The 9,720-nt window shown below is 41.1% G+C and overlaps 1 long non-coding RNA gene across 2 annotated transcripts; it reads left to right on the top strand.

Moving 5' to 3' along the window:
• The first annotated feature begins 2,008 nt into the window (after positions 1-2,008).
• Positions 2,009-6,919, top strand: LOC140592526 (uncharacterized). 2 transcript variants are annotated; one of them, XR_011992842.1, is made up of 6 exons: positions 2,009-3,277; positions 3,941-4,043; positions 4,231-4,409; positions 4,631-4,830; positions 4,940-5,099; positions 6,725-6,919. It is a non-coding gene; the product is annotated as an uncharacterized lncRNA (long non-coding RNA). The 2 variants fall into 2 exon arrangements; XR_011992841.1 differs by lacking the exon at positions 3,941-4,043.
• Positions 6,920-9,720: the final 2,801 nt, after the last annotated feature.

Here is a 9,720-nt window from a genome sequence, read left to right as displayed (position 1 = left end):
GAAGCGGACATCAAAGGCAGCCAGCAACAACAAAAGACATAAAACGATCAGCGAAGAACAGCTAGACATACTCGAGGGAGAAAAACACGAAGAAAACACCAAAAAAACAACAGCTAATGACGTTTTGGAACTAGCAAAAGAGTCGTTGGATGAGATGCGGAAGAAATAATCCTACTCACAATAGCGATTTAAGTAGAAAAACCGGACGAATCCCTTGAAATATATCATCTGATCGATGTCTTGAGGTGTGGCAACCGTAGTATAAGCGGAATAATTGACTCCGGACCGTTGAATTATTAGAAAAATAATGCACACCCGAGGTGTAACGGCCACTCCGCTTCGCGTCGTGGCCGCATTACCACCTCGGGTGTGCATTATTTTTCTAATAATTCAACGGCCCGTCGTCAATTATTCCTTACTTAAATATAATTATTTCTAATTTACAGAATATAAATGCTTGTCCCATTTGGCAAAAAGAGCTGTGGTATTGTGTGGTTTGATGGGCACAGAAGCATTGTCTCACAGAAAGTGTGTTACTGTCAGGACGATGCCATTACTCAATGTTCTGGGTACACAGAGCAGGAGGCGGGCGGGGGCGGATTTCTCAAGTGTTTGAATCGGCCTAGAGAAGTGAGTAGTTCTTTGCATCTATAAATTGCATGCTGGGAAGTCTGGTTCACAGAAAGCACATTCCAAGAACATTCCAGTCGGCCAAGATATCTATTGACACAGACTTGCAGAATATCCTGACTTTACTGCCATCTGTATCAAGTGGCATAATTGGTGGCCTAGTTTCTCAGCATTGTTGCATATTTGGTTGCGCCCAATAATGTATTGATTTGGTGAGCTGTACCACATCATGTGAACCAGGCAAGTCATGCAAAGTGTGCCACAGAAGTCCTCAATGGAAATATGCAACTGATTGATCAATAGTGCAGTGACATAGTGGTGCATTAGTTAGTATTGTTGCCTCACACATCTGGGACCTGGGTTTGAGTCTCCGCCAGGGTTCCACTTGTGTGGAGTTTGCATGTTCTCCCTGTGACATCATTGGATTTTCTTCAGGTACTCTGTATTCCCCCCACAGTCCCAAAATATATCCAGGCTCACTGGAGTTGCCAAATTGTCCATTGGTGTGAGTGAATGGTGTGTGAGTGTGCCCTGCAATGGGTTGGTGCCCCATCCTGGGTTGTTCCCTGGCTTGCAGCTGCAGTACGTGGGATAGGATCCGGACCCCCCATAACCCTGAACAAGATATGTGGTTTCAGAAAATGGATGGATGAACAATGGTTTTGCAGATGTTTTCTGAATATAGTCTGTGTATAGATGTGCATAGATCATGTTCATCTCTCTTTCCAGCTGCCCTTTTTGTTCCAGATTGGAATTGAGCCCTCCAAGCAGAGGTACTTGAGGAAAACTTCAGTATTTTCTTTTTATATACCAGTTTATATCATATGATATTTTTTTTCTTCAAATTCTTCTCCTACTGGTCTTGACTTTGTCAGTGTTTATTTAAATAAATTAAGAAATAAATAAAAAGTCAGACATATAGGTAGATACTGAACATTTGATACTCAAATGAAGCATAATATTACATAAATTGCAGATTGTTTCTGAGGATGAATCACATGCAAAATTCTTACTTTATACTCTTTTCATCAACAAACAGGAGTATTTTATGATAGACAATATGAACAAAAACAATAGTACAGTCATTGCCAAAAGTTTTGAGAATGACAGAAGTATTGGTTTTCACAAATTCTGCTACCTCAGTTTTTATGATAGCAAATTGCATATATTCCACAATTTGATGATGAGTGATCAGATGAATTACAATAGGTTGTCATACAGATTTAATCGATTAATTCGAATTTACAGTTCAGGACGATGTGTTTTCATGAAAATCGATTTTATTACTTTTTTTTACACACGAGCGCCAAAAGCGGAACTAATGCGACGCACCATTCTTCACGGGTAAATTAGCGCAGATTATTTATATTATAGATTCACTAACAACATGGCAATGACAGGGGAAAAGCTGGCGCTTGTGCCCAAGAAAGGTGTTGCTACATCTGTAATATGGAATTGGTTCGGTTTTGCGAGGTCGGACACAGACCAAACAAGTCCTCGTTGCAAAGACTTTAAAAACTGTTGCAACCAAAGGAAGCAGCGCGACTAATTTATTCCAGCATGTAAAGCAGAGGCACGCAGCGGAGTGGGAGAAGTGCCGCTCCCAGCGAAATGAAAATAGCCGCAGCACCAGCACAACAAACAAAGTTAAGCAAGCAACCGTCCCTGATACATTTTCGAACTATGTGCCAAATGATAAGACGGACACCGACAGGATTCATGGTGTTCATGTGTTTCTTTTAATAACAGCCCAGTCAATATAACAACTGAACTAAACATCAGAACATTTCTTTTTATTACTATTATCCACAAAATGTGCATCTTCAACACCCTGGGAGCGTTTAAAAACCGCAGATATTTTTGTCAGCTTTTCAAGTGGTTGACGCAACATATCTGACGCGCGTCCGCTGGTGGGAGTGTGCTCACCTGTGTATGCGCGCACGTGTTTGTGCGCGCGCATCGGGGCCGAACTCCGCCAGGCGCGATACAGAGAGCAGAGGAGACTTATAAACGCCCGACCGTATAGAGACAAAAATGACAAGCTGTTGTGTAAATAATATAAGGTTATTTAGTTTGTTTAATAAAAGGACAATGTTCTATAGGAAAGGTAACCTTAAATTACTTCGGTTGTGATCTGGCGCTATATAGAAAATAAAATTAAATAAAATTAACTTGACCTTCAAGGGGGTGCGCCCCCCCTAATATAATGGTGTGTGTGTGTGTATAGACTGGCAAAAAATGGCGCGCTATATATATATATATATATATATATATATATATATACAGTAAAACTGGTCTAAGTCGCCGGCTTGTAACTCGTTATTGCATTTCCTTTTTAGAGATATTACAGTGGATGATCAGAAGTTATTCTACTTTTAAATGTTCATCTTTTTAAATGTACAATATAAAATAATCATTAATAATGTCTTTTCTTCATTACATAAGATGAACTCACCATTTTTCCATGTCGTGGATTTCTTGGGACGGGGAGAGGTGGAAGTTGTAAGCAGTATGTGGATGGCTGGAGGGGACACTTGCTATTGGCCTCCATATAAATTCCCCAATTATATAAAGCGAGCTCAGATGCAGCATGAAAAACCAGGAGCTGACTGGGAAATATATAAAGTACGGTCACTCTTCAAAACATGTAAGTAATTTTGATAATGTTGTTGTTATATTTGAGGTGCACTCACTGCAGCAGTGCCATTTGGAAATAGTGCCAGTGCTATTTCTTCCAAGCCCAGTTTGTACCCCTACCATAACTTATAGGCTGATTGGGCAATAGGTACATGAAGTTGCGTCAGGGTACCGAGGATTAATCTGTAGTTCGATAGAGGGCAGAGCTTGCACAAAAGAGGGTCCCTGTGTTTAACATTTGCATTTACATTTATTGCATTTAGCAGACACCCTCAGCCATAGAAATAAGTGCTTAGAAGTCTCAACTCACAACAGAGGCCCCTGATCATACATTGTGAGTGGTATTTGTTCCAAATCACAGAGCAATTGTTAGTGTACACAGTCAAGAGGTCCACAAACAGCTAATCACTGTAGTTCATGAATGACAGATGTGTTTTATGATCTATTGTGACCATTAGCTAAAAGTTTAACAAAATTACATATCTTTTAAAATTTAGTCTAGAACAAATTTCATACTGCTCCACCTTAGAATGTCTAAGACAGGGGTCATGTTGGTGACCCCTGGTCTAAGATTGCCTAAAGAATTGTCATTTGTAAAAACATGACAACAGAAGTTCATCATGGTTGTGCCAATCAAAACATCCCTGAAAACTGCAATTTTTGTCTTCTATAGTAGATTATATGAAGGCCAGAAAGAAGGCTAAAAAGGCAGAGACAACTTCTTGTCTCAATTCTGACAGTGACAGAATACTAGGGAAGTCTAATCGAATAAGGCAGTGAGTCTCTGTTTTTGCATTGATTATTTGGTAACGCTTTACATTAACTGAATCTTCATAATGCCTTTATAATCCATTCATAGAACATTCAGTGCACATTCATAATGCATTCATAAGCAGCATCTAAGTATTCCGTAACACCCTAACAAATCTTATTTTGTAACAAGTTGATTTTCATTTCCACCAGACCAAACTCACGGTACTCAGAGTGCCAGTCTTCTGAAGAAGAAAACATCAAACCTCGGAGGCGTGCTGTACCCATTCCACCATCCCCCCCAGTCCCACCATCTCCACCAACTCCACCTGCCCCACCAACTCCACAAGCCTCTTCAATGGTCAGCTTATCAAGAAGGCCTACAGTTACTCGTAAGTAGTGATGGCCAAAACGACGCTTCATGAACCATATGCAGTATGGTTTGCTTTGGGGTATGCTTTGAGCCCTTTTTTGAACAGAGCACCACCTAAAAAACATAGAGCCTACAAACAACTTTTCACATTTCAGGAGTAAATGCCATGCTTGCTATGCTTACTATTGTGATAGCACCATGAGCTTCTATATATAAAGTTATCACTTATTGTGTCAACAGCAACTGAACTGCACATAATAAGTCAACTGGAACATCTTAAAGAAGAGGTGGCTGTTGTCAAGCAGCTGTTATTATCACTGACAAATTGCACCTCTCCAGCTGCAGTCCTACCAGAGGGCATATGTTTTCCACTGAACAACTTGCAGGACCTAGAAATGGTGGAAAATAGGCTTAAGGAGGAGGCCTGCTACAGGGAAATGGTACATTTGGTTTTCTCAGATGCCATATTCCATCACAAGTTTATTACATTTTCCATTACAGTTTGCTGCTGTCTTGTGAATACACTAATATATTATTACCTCAATTTAGGTAAAGTATCTGGCAACAATTGGGGGTCCCAACCCATCTTCCAACACAAGACGCATCCTTTTGCGCATGCTAACCACCCCACTGGCCCTGCAGTTGTGCTGGCGGGGCTCTGGCCAGAAGGTGGCCTTTGGGGAGATGCTGGTCTGCAGAGCAGTCATAGGTACAGTATATAATGTTCATATGCAATTAGACCCTAAGAAGGAGAACAAAATCAAATCTTGAATTTAATTGTAAAGCCCAAATTACAGAATATTTTGTGACTAGGAAATACAGCATACAAGTTTTGTGTTTCAGATTACACTAGAAAATAAAGGCATGATGGTTTTTCATAAAGAGATCAGCCTGGCAAGTTAACTTAAGATCAAGTTAAAATTTGAGTTCTGCTCCAAAGCTATTTTAAAGGCTCCACCTGTGACTTAACTAGACTAGACCTTTTGCAACTGACATTTTAGCTTACCCTAAAGCAGAGGTCACCAACTCCGGTCCTGGAAGGCTACTATCCAGTAAGTTTTCTACCCTACCTGGCTTCTGATGAGCTACACTAGTTCTCAGGTAAATACCAGGAGCAGGTGTGGCTCATCAGAAGTCAGGTAGGATAGAAAACTTACTGGATAGTAGCCTTCCAGGACCAGAGTTGGTGACCCCTGCCCTAAAGCCCTTTTCATCCATTCATCCAAAAAGTTGGAGTCATCCAAACTATGGAACCAGATTATCTAAACTCAGGAACTAAACTAGGAGCTAAAAGTTTCTTTTACATATTCCTGTTTCTGGAATCTGAAGTAGGGTAGGCAAATTACAAAAACAAAAAGTTTTTAAAAATGAGGATGTACTGTTCTCCCTACATGTTTTATACTCCTAGTACATAATTAACGTAGTCAGTCAGCCAGCCAAACTCGAATTTCACGACCCAGGAATTGAGCGTCTTGCTCCTTTATTAACAATGCTGCATGACGGGTGAAATTTTACGAGTAAAACTGTAACACAGAAAAAAGAAAGAAGTTTTTTTTAGTTTTCGCATTAAAGCCAGTAAATAACTACAATAGTATAAAGTTAAAATAAAGTGCTGACACTAAATATTCATAAACACGATTATGATGCCAATGTGGTTGTCAATTAACAAAACATTTTACAAGTTAGCGCTATCACAACCGTTTAGTTACCTTCTATGCTAATAATCACAAATCGATCGAAACCATACATAAGAAACACATTCAGATCATTTACACATTATCATTCTAAGTAACAATAACCAAAACTTACAGTCATTGCTTTCGAAAGCGCTGGAAAAGTTTAAGATAAAGACAAACTTTCTAACAAGCACATCCCTGCCGCGCTTCACTCCAGGTTGCTTAAGGGCTAAGCTGACGCATCCCAGAACGCATTGCATGTCCAACCACCCCCCCCCTCCCCCGTCAAAATGAAAGTCGCGCAAACAAGATCAAGTTGTATTGCTTTTAAACCTCAACAAAACATGAACTCCCATGAATTACCGCTAACTTTATAATTCAAGTTACCAAAAATCATCACAACACTTTTGAATCCGAGGGCAGAACAGAGGAAAAACACTGACTCACCATGTTATTTATAAATTATTTCACTCGTTCACTCACAGGGCTCTCAGGGTTGTTCTCTAGCTCAATCAACTGCAGCTGTCTCTCTCTCAACAACAAAGCCCTGGGAAACTACCTAACAGTAGGGAAAACACAAGTATTTACTTTGCACTTGGACAACCTCTTTTTTTCTTTTTTTACATTAGCATTTCAGGTGTTCTTTTTTCTCAATTAGATGCTGTGACAAAAAGTAACCGGGCCACAGCCTCAGAGGCGGAATCTTCAATTAAAACATGGCTGCGGAATGCTAGAGACCGGGATGGAGGAAGGAGCAAAAGGACACTGAGAGGATTAATTTAATATAGATTATGTATGTATGTAATGTTATGTGCTCATTGTTATGTTTAATAAAAAAATATTTTGTACTCAATCCACATACTCAGTTTTGTATTCAATTTTCAATGTTTTCTTCTTTTAACCTGTCTGTGAACAGATGTGTTTGAAACATATTACTTGTAGTTTATTACTGCTACTTTCAATAAGTGCAAATATTCTGCATACACGTTAATAATAATGTTCTGGTATACTGCCAGTATAGGACCAAACAAATTTAGTTATTTCTTAAAGACCCACAGAGCATGCCCACGGGGACACTGGAGAACTGTGGCTTCACAGCTTTCCTCCCTCCCAATGTCTCCACAGTAGACCCACAGTTTGCCCACAGTATGCCCAATGTGTCCGCAGTACAACCCACGTGTGTCCAGTGTGCCCACAGTATGCCCAATGTGCCTACAGTACACCCCACAGTGTGCCCACAGTATGCCCACAGGGGAGTATCCAGCAGGCCAAAAAATGCAGGGCATGTATGTGTAGGCTGGCCCAAAGTGTGGGCATAGTGTGGGCCCACAATGGGCTCCAATGGGGCCCACTTTGCTTAGTGTGGGCAGCCCACAATGGCCCCACCGTGTGGGGCCCGCACGTGCCCCGCATTTCACGCCGGTAATGGGGCCCACAGCGGGCTGCCCGCAGTGGCCCCACAAGGGCCCCAAAGGGGCATGTTTGCTGGGTACTTATTACTTTTATTTATAAGTTTGAGGGCGTATTGTGTTGTTGCCAGTTTGAAAATAAGCTATAGAGAAAGCTTTCTAAAAGTTTTTACAAGTTTCTAGAAGTGTTTACAATGGTGTGGTCTGCCATCTCACTTACAAGCATCTTTTATGGCTTGTCAGGTTGCACTTTAACCCTAAAGTAAAAAAAAGCTAAATAAAGTTAAAAATTGTTTTGAACCATTTTTGTCATCTGTAGTTTGATTTTGAGTAGGGGAGGGGAAAATCGATTAAAATCGGAAATCGGATTTTTCGTGAAAAAATCGGAGATTTTATTTTTAGGCCATATTGCCCAGCTCTAGGTTGTCATCATTGCTTTGCACAAAAATGGTTTCACAGGCAATGATATTACTGCTAGTTAGATTGCACTTAAATCAAACATTTATCGGATAATCAAGAACTTCAAGAAAAGAGGTTCAATAGTTGTGAAGAATGCTTCAGGGCACACAAGAAAGTCCAGCAAGCACCAGGGTTGTCTCCTAAAGTTGATTCAGCTGCGTGATCAGGGCACCACCAGTGCAGAGCTTGCTCAAGATTGGCAGCAGGCAGGTGTGAGTGCATCTGCACGCATAGTGAGACGAAGACTTTTTGAGGATGACCTGGGGCCTCATGTATAATACATGCGTAGAATTCACACTAAAACATGGTGTACGGACAAAACTAGGAATGTGCATAAGCAAGAAAAAATCCAAATGCATAAAACTTTGCGTAAGCACATATCTACTCACATTCCCTTTATAAATCCTAACGAGTGAAATTTTACTTACGTGAATGAGCCGACAGCCACTCCCCTACCCCGCCCATAATTATGTATATTTGCATATGTAAATCTGTATAAATACCCGCTTTGTTCTATGTTTTTCTTGAAGAACAATGGATAAACCACGTGGGGGAAAAAAAGTATTTCAGCGAGTGCGAAGTGGAGGTCATGTTAACAGAAATTGAGAAAAGTGATATTATATGGTGGTTTAAGTAGTGGCATCAGCAATAATCGACGGTGCTGCTGTGCCGAGCACATCTTTGGGCGCTGGCTGCACACATTCCCGTGCCTCAGAAACCGGGGGGGCGACCATCCGGCTGTGTGCTAACTGGAGCTGTACTGCAGTCACAAAAAGAAATTGTGAATGCTGTAAGATGTTGCCAATGAATTAAAACATCTAAATGATACGCTGGGTGATACTGAAGTTGTAACGCTGCTCCATTTGGCGGAAAATTTGGTGGCTCAGGGTCAGGTTCATCGTGCCTAAGCTCTTCAGATACCGGCAAGCCACGATTTTGTGCCAGATTATGCAACATGCTACATGCGTGTACAATGCGACACACTTTTTGCGGACTGCATGTATAGCAGCACCCACCAGTCTTGTCCAGGCAGCGCCAACAGCCTTAAAGCTGTCCTACAGTGTGCTCCACCACCGACGAATCCGAGAATGGGGGGCAGCATTATAACACCGCTCCATTCTATGGGAGAGCCACGACTACAGTGGGTACCCACTGTCCCCTAAGTTGTCAAATGGTTAAATCAAACAAAGCTTACAGTATTGGGCCAAATTATAAAATGGGAAAAATCTTCTTACCGAGCAGCCAGCCATCACGTCCCACCCCATTTTCAAGTTTGTTTCCAACACTACTCTTTCTGAAAATGAACGAATCATGGATTGAGCCAGGCCATCTAGCCACAACATTAATGGACACATCCCTCTCAGATTTAATGGAGGCGACGCCCACGCATTAATGAGATGTTCGAATCGCACATAATTTGTACATTAATAGAGTGAAAGTGCTTTCTATTTACATAAGCATAAGCAAATTCATTCTCTAGGGGTGCCTTTATAGCAATATGCGCGCAGTCGATGGCTCCGATTACATTGGTAAAACCGGACATCGCTGCAAATTGCGCTTTAATCTTTGCCTATTCAACCACAGTGTAAGGAAATTTTATATATCTGGGTGACAAGTGGTTTATGCCGTCCCATATAGCTGGCATTGCGCAACTGTGAGTGTGAATACAAGATGACGCCGCTGTATGTGGCTGCTCGTCTGTCGCTCCCAAGTTTGTTTTTGTTTATATTATTTCTGATCTGTATTTTTCACGAAACTAAGTCTTTGCTGAGGTATGATCGCCAGA

This window comes from Paramormyrops kingsleyae, chromosome 1 (assembly GCF_048594095.1).
Source record: "Paramormyrops kingsleyae isolate MSU_618 chromosome 1, PKINGS_0.4, whole genome shotgun sequence".
In the NCBI taxonomy this organism is placed as follows: Eukaryota; Metazoa; Chordata; class Actinopteri; order Osteoglossiformes; family Mormyridae; genus Paramormyrops; species Paramormyrops kingsleyae.
This window is presented reverse-complemented; position numbering and strand designations above follow the sequence as displayed.